Source organism: Musca domestica, unplaced genomic scaffold (assembly GCF_030504385.1).
Source record: "Musca domestica strain aabys unplaced genomic scaffold, Musca_domestica.polishedcontigs.V.1.1 21, whole genome shotgun sequence".
NCBI classification, from domain to species: domain Eukaryota; kingdom Metazoa; phylum Arthropoda; class Insecta; order Diptera; family Muscidae; genus Musca; species Musca domestica.
The window spans coordinates 12,148,169-12,163,816 of NW_026712258.1; the positions used below are offsets into that span (position 1 = coordinate 12,148,169).

General features: G+C 35.4%; 1 protein-coding gene across 24 annotated transcripts in view; it reads right to left on the minus strand.

Annotated features, from left to right (window-relative positions):
* Positions 1 to 15,648, minus strand: part of LOC101887288 (glutamate-gated chloride channel) — a 174,367-nt gene that overhangs the window by 143,883 nt on the left and 14,836 nt on the right. For all 24 annotated transcript variants that reach the window (XM_059122736.1, XM_059122753.1, XM_059122750.1 and 21 more), the window contains exon 2: positions 10,390 to 10,943. The gene's annotated coding sequence lies outside the window, so the exon portion shown is untranslated. The remainder of the gene's footprint in view (positions 1 to 10,389; positions 10,944 to 15,648) is intronic.

The window sequence follows — 15,648 nt, forward strand, 5'->3', positions numbered from 1 at the left end:
AATAGAGGCCTCAATATCAAATTTGAGGATTTCAGCCCTATACCTACACTTAATACCAAATTTAGTACCATTTAGAACTATTCGTACAAATATAGGAGGCATTTCCAGACCACAGTTAAATCTCAAAAACAGATATCATCAGTCTTCTAAATATCAAATTTCAAAATTGTATCTGTGTACCGTTCAGTACTTTTCGTACAACCACCTCCATATATTCCGAAACCATCTCCATATGTCCAGGCTACATATGAACAGGGATCCTAATAACAAATTTCCGATTTGAACACTATCTGTTCACCAATACCGAATTGTACGGAAAATAGAACTATTTAATACTTTTCGTACATTTGTAGTACACATTTCTTAAACCAGCTCCTTATCACAATCCTCCCATAAATAGGGACCCCAATACAAAATTTCAAAATTCCTGCTTCAGATATTCACTCTAAACCAAACTGTTCCGAATTTAGCAGCATTTAGTACAGTTGGCACACTTAGTACACATTTACACAAAATCACCTTCAAACTTATTTTCCTTGATTCTCATGGCAAATTTTAAGTTTTTAGTTCTATCCGTTCCCATAATTGCAAATTGTAGCATTTTAGACCATTTTTAGTACCATTTGAGAACTTTTCGTATCCTTAAAGTTTGGATTTCCAAACACCCTTTGAAACATCTGCTATGCTCTCCATCAGTGGCTCTCATTCCAACTTTCCGAATTTTAATACTTTCCGTTTGTCCAACACAAAGTATCCTTTTTTGTACATTTTAGTACTTTTCGTACCTTTTTAGTACGAATTTCCAAAAACCCAGCCTTAGCACACGCCTACGCACCAAGACGAACCCTTGTGTAAACTTTCAAGATTGTAGCCTAAACCTATTCGTCTGAGATATATATAGCTATATCTGAAATTATCATAAATCGACTCAGAGTGTGATTCATTTGAGATGATCCAAAGAAACTATGGGTCTATATCGTTTCCTTTTGTATGTTACAAACAAATGCACAAGCACACAATACCCTGTACGACAATATAACAAATTAAAAAGCACTAAGTTCGGCCGGGCCGAACTTTTAATACCCTCCACCATTTGCATCGAATTTGGAAATTTTTAAAAAATAAAATCCTTAAAAAATGCTGTTAAAATTTTAAAAATACCGAATATAGCCGTCATATTGGGGTCTATACGACGTGGACATACATAGGCATTGTTTGTCATAAGCCATTACCATATTCAAATTGGAAACTTGAAATAAACGGTAAATAATGTAGCTAAAATCATCAAAATATCGTATATAAGGTGCCGTTAAATTGGAGCTGTGCAAAGACCTGGACCAGCATAGACAGTTTTCTGTCACAGGCTGTAGCATCCATTACGAACTTCAAATACCAATTTTCAAACAATTCCGGTGGATAATGTCGCTAAAATCATCAAAATACCAAATATAGGGAGGTACCGTTATAGGGGGGCTATACGAAGACGTAGACCTGCACAGACAATTTTCTGTCTTAGGGTGTAGTATCCATTTTGAGCTTCAAGTACCAAATTTGAAACAATTCCGGTGAATAATGTCTCTAAAATCATCAAAATACCGAATATCGGGAGGTACTGATATATGGGGCCTATACGAAGACCTGGACCCGCACAGAAAATTTTCTGTCACAGACTGTAGTTCCTATAACGAACTTCAAATACCAAATTTGAAACAATTCCCGTGAATAATGTCGTTAAAATCATCAAAATACCGAATATAGGGAGGTACCGTTATATGGGGGCTATATGAGAACGTGAACCTACATGGCCCATTTACGAACTTAACCTGCCTACTGGAAAAATAAACATGTGTGCAAAATTTTAGCCATCTATCTCAATTCATTCGAAAGATAGCGTGATTACAACAGACAGACAGACGGACAGACAGACGGACATCGCTAAATTGACTTAGAATTTTACGCTGATCAAGAATATATATACTTTGTTGGGTCTGACATGAGTATTTCGAGGAGTTACAAACGGAATGACAAAGTTAATATACCCTCCATAGTATGGTGGAGGGTATAAAAAGACCTTTCTTTACTGGTTTGATAATTTGCTTTGTTTGGAAAGTCATGTCAGCGTATTAAAATAGGTTTTGAGTCAAATTATCATTATTCAAATTGCAGACCCTTTACCTTTACCGAAAGATTGAACCAATATTATCCACTTCTCATCCGAAATAACTCTGATATATATTACATCTTTCCCTTTACTTTATATGAAATTTAAAAACGAAATTAGTTAATTAAACTTTGAATTAGTAGTACAGCATTATGGAATCTGAACAACTTTATTTTTCTGCAATTGAAAGATTTCACTCAGAATGTCGAAAGATTGAAATATTGAAAAGCCTAAAAGTGCCGACTACTGGTACACTTACCCTATTATTTTATTGATTTTATTCTTACTCTTCAAAGTTTTCCTTACTCTCTTTTAGACTTCTCTATTCCTTCAACTCTCTATTTCCCTATAACAAAATGGAAATATCTTCATACATTTATTTTTCTACACATGCAAACGTTTGTTTTTCTCCATTATGTTTTCCATTTTATTTCCCAACCAACGGTCATTAACCCCTGACAAAGACTACCGACTGTTGAATTGCCATTATTGACGGAGAAATTTACAAACGTTTTTCAAAATGAAAACGTCAAATGATTACAATTACGGTTTGCATGTTGCTGCGGTAATGATAGAGTTTTGCATGTAAATGCCTCTCATACAAGTTGGCAGGAGCGAATGAACGGTGGTGGTTGATAGGTAGGCAGGCAAGCCGATCAGATATGGCCAGAGACATGCCAACCATCCTAGATGAAATGTATTCACATGAATATGTGGCAGATATGTACTTAGGAAATGGTACAATTTGTTTATTCAGGACAAACGGAAACTGTTCAGGATCTCTCATGTCGAGGAGAATAGAGAGAAATAGGCGTTGACTACCGACTAAGCAACTAGCAAAAGGAGGGCCCTCGATACCTGTTGGCATGTTGTTGTCATAATGATAGGGATGGAAAAATATTCCATTGCAACCGCTCGTTGTAAGGATCCCAGAATGAGTTATTAATTATTTCTTTTCGAATTGGTTCTTTTAATTTATTTTAATTATGTTGAAATGTGTTGTTGTGCCAAATCAAAGCCTAATTGGATTGCATTGGGTTGTCCATGTGATTAAAACATTTCCCAGGCGGTTGATGTTGTGTTGGTGCAATTACTAAGTCTTACAATGGAAATTACATTGAATTGCAGAGTAAAAATTTTCTTTGAATTAATTCCACCATCTAAAGGATGGGGTAGGGGAAAATCACATGACCCAGATTTGTCGTTTCGCACTGACCCAGTTTATGTGTATGTGTGTGCAATTCTGTGCGAAATCATAACTTGCCAAGAAATGGCATTTTAATCGACAGTTATTCAGATAAAACTTTTGCAAAAAAAAAAAAAAAACAAAGTTGGCATTCACTTCGAAAGAAATGGGACCAAACTGAAGGACATTGTTCAATTAAAGCCATAACAAGAAGTATTTAATTGTGTTGTAGGATTAAGTTTTCACTTCTTCAAATTAGAAATTTAAATTCGCAGAGAATTCATTGGTCGGAGACCAAATTTGTTTGTTGAGAGGAATATTAAAAATGAAGCTAGTAAATATTGTACGAACATTAGTATTACTCCGGTCAGTTGACGTTTAGGTGAAGCCCCACAAGTAACCTCCTGGTTTTTGGTTTTCTGACGAGGGTAGGTGCTTCAAACAGTGTACCGATATGTGAACTTTATAGTTCATATGCACTTTAAGTGATTTACTATTACTCGACATTTTGACCTTTAGTAGGAGAGGTAAAGGAATAAGGAGACCAATCTATCTTATTTCAATATATTTAAAAGAGTAGTGATATAACTGATCTTGAAATTTTTGGATAGAATTTTAAAATTTTGCTTTGGGGTCCGTATTGGTGGTAGGTTTGTGACAAATAGGTGGATTTGGAAATGTGGAATATAAGTACACGAAAAGTACTAAATAGTACTATACAGGATGAGATGAAAAAAACTGCAACCAACTTCAGACTGCTGTCATTTCTAAGCCACTCGTCCGACAGCTGTTCAAATTATTTCAGTGACAGCTCATTCTATTATTTACAATCGTACAAAAGCATTTTGGTGAGAATTTTCCAGAAAAAAAGTTATTCGTGATGGAATTCAAGCGTGATAGTGTGATTTCTTTATATTTGGTCGGAAAACCTCAAGTGACTATCGTTAGAGCACCCCAGCATTTAAATGTGAATAAATCTTTTGTGTCTCATACCATCGCTCGTTACCGTGAACTGGTAGCGTAGCTCGACGTCAAGGAAGTAGACGGAAGAAAGCAGCAACATCAGCAGAAGTGATTCGAAAAGTAAAGAAGTGACTTGATCGAAACCCGCCTCGCAGTGGCCCAAAAATGGCTCGTGAGCTGAACATATCGCAATATTCCATTCGTCAAATATTGAAAAATGAGCTCGGGGTAAAGCCATTGAAATTCTAAAACAGGCAACGACTTACACCGCAACAGAAAGAAAATAGACTCAAAAGTGCTAAAGAGTTGCTTCGCCTGGCCAAAAGTGATGAACCGCCGAATTTGGTTTTCTCCGATGAGAAAACATTCGTTGCCCAGCAGTTTGTAAACAAACAAAATGATCGTGTTTACTTGCCAAAGAGGTCAGCTGAAAATGTGAGCCTTCGGTGTATTAAAGCCTTCCAACAGGAATGTCCAAAGGAAAGAATAATGTCAGCGCGGGCCACCCAAGAATGGTTACAAAATCAGGTTCCTCGCTTCATTTCCAGCGCACAATGGCCACCAAAATCTCCGGATACTAATCCTTTGGACTATTTTATCTGGAGTATTTTGGAAAGCAAGGTTGGCACTAAAAAATGTCAGAGTGTCGATCACCACAAGCAAGCGTTTCGCAGGGAATGGGCCAAAATATCGCAGTGCAACATTCATGCAGCGTGTGACGGTTTCATTTGCCGTTTGGTGACTGACTGGCCGAACATTAACGCCAAGACGAAACGGTTGAAGCTAAAATCTTGAAACTTTAGAACAGAATTTTGAAGTTCTTCCTTGTGGTTCGTATTGGTGATAGCTATCAAAACCAAATCACAAACCTAGGTTTGTGATAAAGAGGTGGATTAGGAAATGTGTACTATAAGCATATTTGTTATATAGTATATTTGGTATAATTGGGTCAACAGTTAATACTTCAAATCTAAATTGTTCTATATTTGTACGAAAAGTACTAAGTGGTACTTAATTGGGTATTGGGTAATGGAATAGATCTGAAATCCTGAAATTTGATTTTGAGGTCTCTGTTGGTATCTGCAATTGAGATATCGAGGTAGTTTTTGGAAATATGTACTAAAATTGTTCGAAAATTATTAAGTGGTTAAGACACGGTTTTTGAAATGTATGCTATAATTGTTCGAAAAGCGTGTGTTTGTATCTGGAACTGAGATGTGGAGGTGATTTGGGAAATGTGAGCTTTAAATGTACTAAAAATATTAAGTAGTACTAAATGTTCTATTGGGTGAAGGAATAGAGCTTAAATTCACAAATTGATATCGATGTCATTGTTGATGTATGTGCTTGAGATATAGAGCTGGCTTTGAATATGCGTACTATCAATGTACTAGATGGTACTAAATTTGGTAATGGGAGAAATTACAGAGCTAAAATCCTGAAATTGGATATAAGGGTCACTGTCGGTATCTGAGGTTGAGATATGGAGGTGGTTTTGGGAATGCGTACTATATTTTTACGAAAAGTACTTAGTGGCACTAGATTGGGTTTTAGTGAAGGGATAGAGTTGGGATACCAAATTTTTATGTTGAAGTCCCTGTTGGTATCTGGGATTGAGACGTGGGTGCGGTTTTTGGAAATGGTTGTTATGGTTGTAGTACTAAATGGTGTCGCATTTGCTGTTGATTAATTACAGAGCCTGACATTATTGAGGTCACCGTTGCTTTTTTAGGATTAAGATAGGGTGGTGACCAATTTTTATTAAGAAAAGATCTTGGAGTAGTTTTGGACAGAATAATATGAAGTAGGTCCTCTGTGTAATGATTTTACTTATATCCTCCTCGGTAAACTTCAAAATAAAAGATTTCGAAGATTTTTATGTATAAATGGTAAACATTTGCCTATTATTTTTTCTGAAAAAAATAAAAACTTTAATAATATATAAAACCTTGAAAGTCTTAAAATTCAGTACGATTTATGAAGTTTTGTTTAAAAATGTTGTTAAACTGACCAATTTGCGCATTTTGAGTACTAAAAAGGTCTAACACGAACTGTTGGAATGAGTCTCTCGAGTTAGAGTGTCATGTGCCAAGTTTGGATTACACATTGCTTGGATTTTATTTGTCAAAATTTTGAGCTTAAAGCTTTAATTTTTCATGTCAACGAAGCGTTGTCATTTGGTCTGTTCAGCATACATAAAGGGATATATGGGACATTTTTTCCATATGCTCACCAATAGTACCTTGAGTTATGGCACCAAATAGAAAAAATGGCACTAAAACATTGTCTAAACACTGAGGAATTTGTATCAATTTCTTTGCTGGGTATTGTTAGCCCCACTCCACTATATGTCCATCAAATTCATTCATCTCATTTTGCGATTTGATAGTATCATTAAAATTATATTAGAGTTACATTTGCCTGAATTATTGTTCTCCACAAACAACATGTACCTTAATAATAAACCCAAAATCTCATCCTTCCCTTCTCTGCCGCCTTTGTGAAATCAAATCAAATCAAATCGTATCAAATGTCAATAATTGTGGACATACCATCTAACCTATGGTGACACTAATTATTATCCTTAAGATTCATTTGGTCAACAAGTGACCAACAAAAACGGACCAAATAACTACGACCTTAACGACTTGACCACAAATTTGCCAGTTGTGGTTGTGCATTTCGTGCCAAAGACTTTTGTTCTTGTTGCTGCTGAGGAAATGTCCTTAAGTAAAGGAATCACACAAAATATCTTAAATAATACAAACAAAGTTACATATCGGTGTATGCATGTATGTATGGATGTGTGTGGTTTTGCATTGAACCTACCATTCAAAGAAAACCCTTTCACCCTTTCACTTTGCTTTGATAGCCACCGATGCTGTTTACGACATTTTACATATTTTGTGGCTTTTTCAACATTTATCGGTTTATGACCGAAACCGTAAAATGTGCCAAAGAATCTATAAAAATTGTTGAAAGCGTTCGACACTTTTGCGGAAGCCTTCAATTGAATTGTGTAAAAGGGTTTTATTGTAAATTGTCGTCATTTAAAGGGGGGTTAGTCAGTCACCGAAGGACTGTGCATTACTTGACGCCATTGGACTTATGTCTGAAAAAGGAATGGAAGCACAACATGTGATTGGAAGGGTGTGTAACCCCAGTCACAATTTTTAATAAAGACATAATTTGGATATTTCTAAAGCGTCAAGTAGGAAGAAACTTATGTATATTAGTTGATTTTATACAACGACAGTCTTCAAGGTTCTAGACATGTTAATCAACTGTTCGAGACTATTTCGGAAAATATTTAGAGCTTCTACAGATTTGGACATGCAATGAGATTTATGGATTTTAATGAGGTTAAAACTTAACCCTGTATTTACTTTAACACATAAAACTCTTTAATTCGTTAATATAAAAAAGTAACAAAGCAGTAAGTTCGGCCGGGCCGATATTTGAATACCATCCACTATTAGGAAGGATTTTGGCAATTTTAAAACAAAATAAAATCCGCTAAAAAATCTGTTAAAATCTTAAAAATACCGAATGTAGCCTTTATATTATATACCACGATGTAGACCTGCATAGGCAACTTTTGTCACCAGCTATTACAATATTCAAATGCGAAACTTGTAAAAAATATGTTTATTATGTAGCTAAAATCATCAAAATACCGAATATAGGGAGGTACCATGGGGGTTAGAAAACGTGGACCTGCACAGAAAAATTTCTGGTACAGGTTGTAGTATCCATTACGAACTTCAAATACAAAATGTGAAATAATTCCGGTAAATAATGTCGCTAAAATCATCAAAATACCGAATATCGGAAGGTACCGTTATATTGGGGCTATACAAAGACGTGGACCTACATGGCCCATTTTCTCTTTTAAGCCGTGGCATCTATTACGAACTTTAAATACCAATTTTGAAACAATTCCGGTAACTAATGTCGCTAAAATAATCAAAATACCGCATATCGGGAGGTACCGTTATATCGGGGCTATACGAATACATGGGCCTACATGGCACATTTTCAATACATTTCTACAGACATAATACACATTTGAGTAAAATTTTATCAACCTACTTCATTTCGTTCGGAAGCTAGAGTGATTTCCACAGACGGACGGACATTGCTAAATGGATATAGAATGTTATGCTGATCAAGAATATATATACTTTGTGGGTCTAAAATGTATATTTCGAGGTATTACAAACGGAATTACATACTTAATATACCCTCCATTCTATGGTGGAGGGTTTAAAAAGGCCATTTACTTTTCATAAAATAATTTCGCAATCTCTTTTGCAACTTGGAGATATTCTCTTTGCATTCTGTAGTTATAAAAGAGCCTTTTAAACATATTTTTTCCTTTCTTTGAGATGATTTCTGTAGAGGTGTCTAGAATGAATAGGATTTTTCGGATTATATTGCCTAGTTGGAGTTGTTAAAAATAATGGTTTGATTCCGCAGCCTTGATAATAGCATCCGTTAATTTAAACAAATTATAATCTGAATTTAAATTTATAATAACTGTGTCCATTTGCAAAATCAAAACTTTTGATTGTCGAAATATTTAATTATACCCTCACCCATATGACTAGAGAGGGTATATTTCATTTGATACGCCCACAAGTACTTCATTAAAATAACAGTTTTAGAAATTAGGTCTCTTTGGACAAAATCTGTTTCAGGACATTTGGAGTCGATCTAGCGATGCCCGTCCGTCTGTCTAGCTGTCTGGTGCTCACGATAAATCTCGAAAGGAGTACCCGATTTGATCCAAACGTGGCACATCGTAACATTAGTATTAAACTTAGATGGAGTTCAAAGATTCGCTACATCAGTCCACTCCTTTTGCTACCTCCCCCACAAAAGGTGGAAAATGGACAATATCAGTCCACTGCATTAAGTATATCCCCCACAAAAGGTCAAATTTGTTATAACTCTTATAAAATCCAACTGTCTTCAAATTACATACATCACAATATTTTTATTAACCCAAGGTTGTGAAGATACGATATATCGGTCCACTCCTCCTGGTACCTCCCCCACAAACGGTCAAAATTTTGAACATCCATGAAGCTCATAAATCGAGAAATGCCAACACTTTGGCTAACACAAGATCTACTGAGAAGATGATATATATCTGCGAACCCCTTCTTGTAACTCAGCCACAAAGGGTCAAAATTTTTAATACTTATATCTGTCATAACTTGCAAACAATTCATCGATTCAATACAACTTGCTATATCTAAATATTTATCTCAACCAGAAACTTGAGATGAATATGGAATTTATGATTTCTCATAGAATTGGATACAAATGTTCCATTTTCTTGTAATTTTGCCCATGCAAATACTTTTATCTGTCGACTTTATCGGTATCTGCTAAATCACGTTTTCATAAAATTCACATTTTTTTAAAATTATCACATATCTCATATAAAGTGAAGGAAATAGTCGGTATAGACCAAACCTGGCACGTCACAATATTTATATCATATTTATTTAGGTCCGATATGAAATGGACAATATTGGCCCATTCCTTCGGAACCTACCCCATAGAGGGTCAACAATTAGAATAATTATAACAGAAGTCAACATATATTTAAATAATAGAACATTGACTTAGGGTATACATCAGTCGGTAAAGCCGAATGATACTTTGATTTGAGGATTTTCAAGATTTTCACATTTTTTTCAACGATTTATTTGAAAATAATTGTTTAAAAGTCCAACTGTTTGGTATACCCTCCATATGTGGGAACCTTCACATTTGCCGTTTTTCAGTGGTTTAAATGCCAAAAACATAAAGCCCTGTACCACAGCATGGCATAAGGAATAAAAGTCAAACTTTTGAAAAACTATTTTGAAACCTTTGCCTTCAATATTGTATCGACATACAGGCTTATAGTTATAAAGCACTAGGCATGTCATTACTCTTGTCATGTATGTAGTCCCCCAACACAATTTTCAATCTGTGCAATTAAATTTTGAAAAAATCCATTCATATTTGCAGAGATAACACATTTCTGATTAAATTGTTTTGTTTGTCCGATTGTTCGACTTACCTTAATTAAACGCTTTAATTGGCCTTTGTAATTGTGATGTTATTGTTGTTGCCGTTGCTGTTGTTATTTGGTAGACGTTGATTTACAGGCTATGTACAGATGACAGACATTAATTGCGATTTCCCACTTCGGTTGTATGGGAGAACGTGCTTGCGTGTGTGTGTGTGTGCGGGTGTCCGTATGTGGTCAACACAGTGGTCTTTGGCAAATTCCAGAGATTCTGCAGAGATTTCCCCTTGCGATGATTATGAATGTAATTCGGTTGTTGTTGGTATGTTGATGCTTTTATTGTTGTAGTTGTTGTTGCTGCTAATTATGTTGGTATTGTTATGCTCGCCTGGCGACAATGTTAATTATATAGGTTGCCGTTTGTTGTTGTTGCCGTTGTTGTTGTTGATGTCACAAAATGCGGTTGGCTTAGTTAGTTATTTGAATAGTAACTTTTATACAATTTGTGGATAATTTAATAAAAACGGATTATTAAATATTTGATTTACTTGCAAAATTGTCATAGAGTCAAGGGACCAGAGAACATCACTTATTGCATTAAGACACTAGAAACACAAAAAGAGATTTTTTTTAAATATTTTGTATTTTTTTTAACACAGGTTAATATGTTACATAAATTGACTGATGTTTTACGAGGTTGCTGCTGTTTATTTTCCTTAAAAAGAAATTTCCCTCTCCACTTGATGCGAAAATAAGAAAGAAAACTCTTTCGTTTACACACATACCTTTTCTTTATCAACATTTATGAAATCTAAATGGCCCTGCTCCATCCTGAAAGTGTTGTGGCGGATATTGTGTTACAAAGCCTCTCAAAAATTAACCGCAGGAAATTATTCTATCTGAAATATAGTGTCAGTGCCAAAAATCTGAAGAAACAGGATATTGCCAACCAATTAAGTTGTTTTATACTCAGATACAATACCTGCATTGTAAATATGAACAAAACGAAAATGTGGAAAACAAATTGAAATCGATTTGGCTAAAATCATTGTGTAGGACACAAATTGCGGTAAAGTGTACACGAATGGTTAACTCCGATTATTGAGTCATTTTTTGCTATATCAAAATTGCTTTCAACTGGACAAAACAATGGGTTCTAGATTATCATCAAAACTAAATGCACAACTATATCAGGTGCATATTCAAATTGTTATTTATGCAAAAGTGGGATTTTCGTCTCATTAGCTAGATAACGTAATGAGAAGAAAAGACTGAATACATACCTGGACTAAAACAAGTAAAAAAAGTATTGAAAATGTTGTCCCTTTGTGGGTGAGGTACCAGAAGGGGTTCTTTGATATCTTCACAACAGATCTTGTGTTAGCAAAAATGTTTGCATGTGTGAAATTTGAAGAGAGTTTGATGCTTATTTCGCTTTCGTTGAGCGTTATGTTTTTCAAAATTTTGAACTCTATGTGGGGCAGGTAGCAAAATAAAGGGTCCGATCTCTACCATCTTTATAACAGATCTTACGTTGATGTTGATTTCGCTTTTTATGATCTTCATGGATATTAAAAATTTTGAACGTTTATGGGGGAGGTATCAGAAGGGGTGAACCGATATATTCCGTCTTACTACCATCTTCTTGGGTTCTTCTTCTTGGATTAAAGCAAAATTAGATGATTGCTGCCCTTTCTGTGCAGAAAATATTTTTTTTTTGCAAATTTCGACCACTTGTGGGGGAGGTACCAGAAGGAGAGGACCGATTTTGCCCATCTTAACACCAGACCTTGCGTTAATATAAATATTAGGATGTGTGATATTTGAAGACAATCGGACTCTTAAATCACATTTTATAAACTTGTGATTATTCACAATTTGACCATTTGTGGGGTACGAACTTGATGGAGTGGACCTATATTCTCCATTTTCACAGCTTACCTAGCACTGACGCAATTATTAGACAGACAGATGGACGGACATCGCTAGATCGACCGTTAAAAAAACCCTTATTTCGACTTTTGACCGTATCAAATTGTATATACCCTCTGTAGCCACATGCCTGAGGCTATAAATATTAATATTGTATTTAATGGAGGACTGTGTCCTCAGACCAATTTCGTTCCAAATCAACGAACTATTAGTCGCTGATTCCCATTATCGTATTTTTAAAGCCAAGTAGTACTTATAAAGAGTTGCTCGCCATATCTCATACAATAGTTGACAGCTCATTTGCGACGAGTTGTAGATGTAAGACTTCAAGCAGTAACTACTAATCAGAATGTTATCAGTTCATTACAGTAGCCAAAAATACTACTCATTTCAGGTGACGTGACCTTGTAAAAATAAGTGTCAGTAGATGTGTACACACCTATGGCTGTCAAAAATTGGTTAGGAATACATGATTAGGTTGTTTAATTTGGATTGGAAATTATAGTTTGTGGCCGCTAAAGAGGAGTTAACGCATAAGTATGTAACTTCTAGTTATGATCTGTTGTCACTGTCACAGTTTAAAGAGCCTTTAACGGATGGCAATTTGGCTCCAATGCTTACACAAATTTTATGTTAAGATATCCTTCTTAGACTTCTACCTGACAGAATTGGGAATTCTCAAAACAATAAAATCCGTTAAAAATTCTTTTAAAATCTTAAAAATATTGAATGTAGCCGTTATATTAGGGTCTATACGATAACGCTCAATTTGGTTATATGTGCCGAATTCCATCTTATTTGGACCAATAAATATGGGGACTACATCTAAATTTTGACCGATTATCTCCAATTTCAATAGGATTCGTCCTTGGACCAAAAAATGTTTTCTGAAAATTTTTATTTTGATCGGGCAATAATTGCTACCTGCACTTTGTATACAAAAATATATGGACAGACGGACATGCATATATTGACTCAGAATGTGATTCTATACAGATCATAAAACGGAACTATGGGTCTAATTCGCTTCCTTCTCTATGTTACAAACAAATACACAAAGACATAATACCCTGACCACAATGTGACGTAGGGAATAAAAATAATTCGATAAAATCTTTAAAATATATTTGTAGCCAATTTGAGGGCTTTGTAATTTTATGTGTGCTCCCAATTGATATTCGGATACGGAATGAAGTGGCCGTCGCGGGCATACGGCTCAAGGAGACGGACGAGTGAATAATTAAAAGCCACGTGACATACCATCATAAAAAAAATGGAGGTAACAACGGGAGAATCAATGAAAAACATTGTGTCGGACGGGATGCCTGAAACAATTGTAGCTGCCTAGTGCGAAACATTAATTATTGCCTGTTAGGAGATCGACGGATTCTTATCATAATGTCTATTAGAAACTCTTGATACACAGACGTCTTAGTGCTAGGTGGAAAGCGGGACTGGGACTTTTTTTATTGAAGAACCATATTCAGTAATCTCTTTTCGCTCACCCGATCAAAATACGACCCTTCAAGCGGAGGTCCGGGCATTTGTAGAGTGTCTGAAGTGGCTCAATGTCGAAACCGGCTACCGTGAACGTCCTAACGGACAGTAAGATCGCCAGAAAAGCTATAACATCCAAAACAGTAAATTCAAAAACTTTATTGAAATGTATAAATTCAGGCAACTACTATTCTCATCACGGCTCAGTATGCTTAAATATATATCCACCAGATCTTGTGTTAGCAACAATGTTTGTATATGTTAAATATAAAAAGAACCTGAGCTTATTTCGATTTTAATAACGTTTTGGTTATTCAAAATTTTGACCCTTTGAGGGGGAGGTACCAGTAGAAGTGTACTGATATATCCCATCTTAACAGACCTTGGTCAAATAAAATTATCGGGATGTGTGAAATTTGAAGACAATCGGACTCTTACATCATATTTTATAAAAGTTGTAATAATTCAAAATTTTAACCCTTTGTGGGGGAGGAACTTGATGGAGTGGACCGATATTGTCTATTTTCACACTTGACCTAGCTCTGACGCAAATATTAGGATGTGCAAAGTTAGTGCGAAATCGGATTATCCCTTTTCTTTCTGTGCAGAAAATATATTTTTTTGAAAAATTAGAACTTTTGTGGGGGATGTACCAGAAGGAGGGGACCGACATTTCCCATCTCCAAACTCGATCTAAGTTTGACAAAAAAATATTACGATGTACAAAGTTTGGACCAGATCGGATACTCCCTTCGAGAGGTATCGTGCGCAGTCACACAGCCCAATATTTATATTAACCCAAGGTCTGGTGTTAATAGTGGATATTTTCAAAAATATATTGGAATATATCGGTCCACTCCTTCTAGTACTTCCCCCACAAAGTCTCAAAATTTCGAATATTCATGAAGCTAATGAAAAGCGAAATTGCCATCCGATTCCATTCAAAACTTGGTATATACCAATATTTCCATCAACACAACACAGTCCAAACCTGGCACGTTGCAATATTTATATCATATTTATTTAGGTCCGATACGAAATGGCCAATATTGTCCCATTACTTCGGAACCTACTGCATAAGGGGTTAAACATTTGAATAATCATTTGATTTTTAGATATTTAATTCGACCTTTATTATATATTGTTACAAATGTCAAATTTAATAAAAAACGAGCTCGAGGTCTTTGTTGTTGTTTAATTATTTATTATTTTCGATATTTCGTCCTCCAACGAAAGACATCGTCAGGAACAATACTGTTTAAACATATAACAAAATTTTACAAAATATCGCCAAGCTTCGACGCCGACCTTGTGTTAGTGACAAAACAGATGGCAACAACACAAGGTCGGCGTCGAAGCTTGGCGATAACAGAAATCAAAATATTTTTAAATAATCGAACATTGGCTGAGGGTATGAATCTGTCGGCAAAACCGACCGATACTTTTTTACTTGTCGTTTCTAACTTGCCGACAATATCTTTAATAGCCAGCATTTTTTGCAAAAAGTTGTTGTTATCGATAATTGTCGTTAATTATGTCATTGACTACCGATTTGAAAATTTTCGCATCACATTTGGTTTTAGTTTATAAGGGCGGAAAATCGCCACACACTTCAGTAATTACAACTAATGGTTCCATGAATTCTACTACAATGAAAATATTTTCCTGCTCTCGTGATTATCCTAAACTAAATTGCCACATTTGTGGTCTATCGTAGATCACTTAAGTTTAGAAATTTGTTAAATCTTGATTAATTGTAATTTCAACCTAAGTCGGTATTTAGTGGACAAGGGAGTTTGGGTTAAATTACAAAGAATAAAACATGTCAGGTGGAAGGTCACAAAATGTTTGGCTAATGGGAAAAGCATGTTTGTGTGTGTG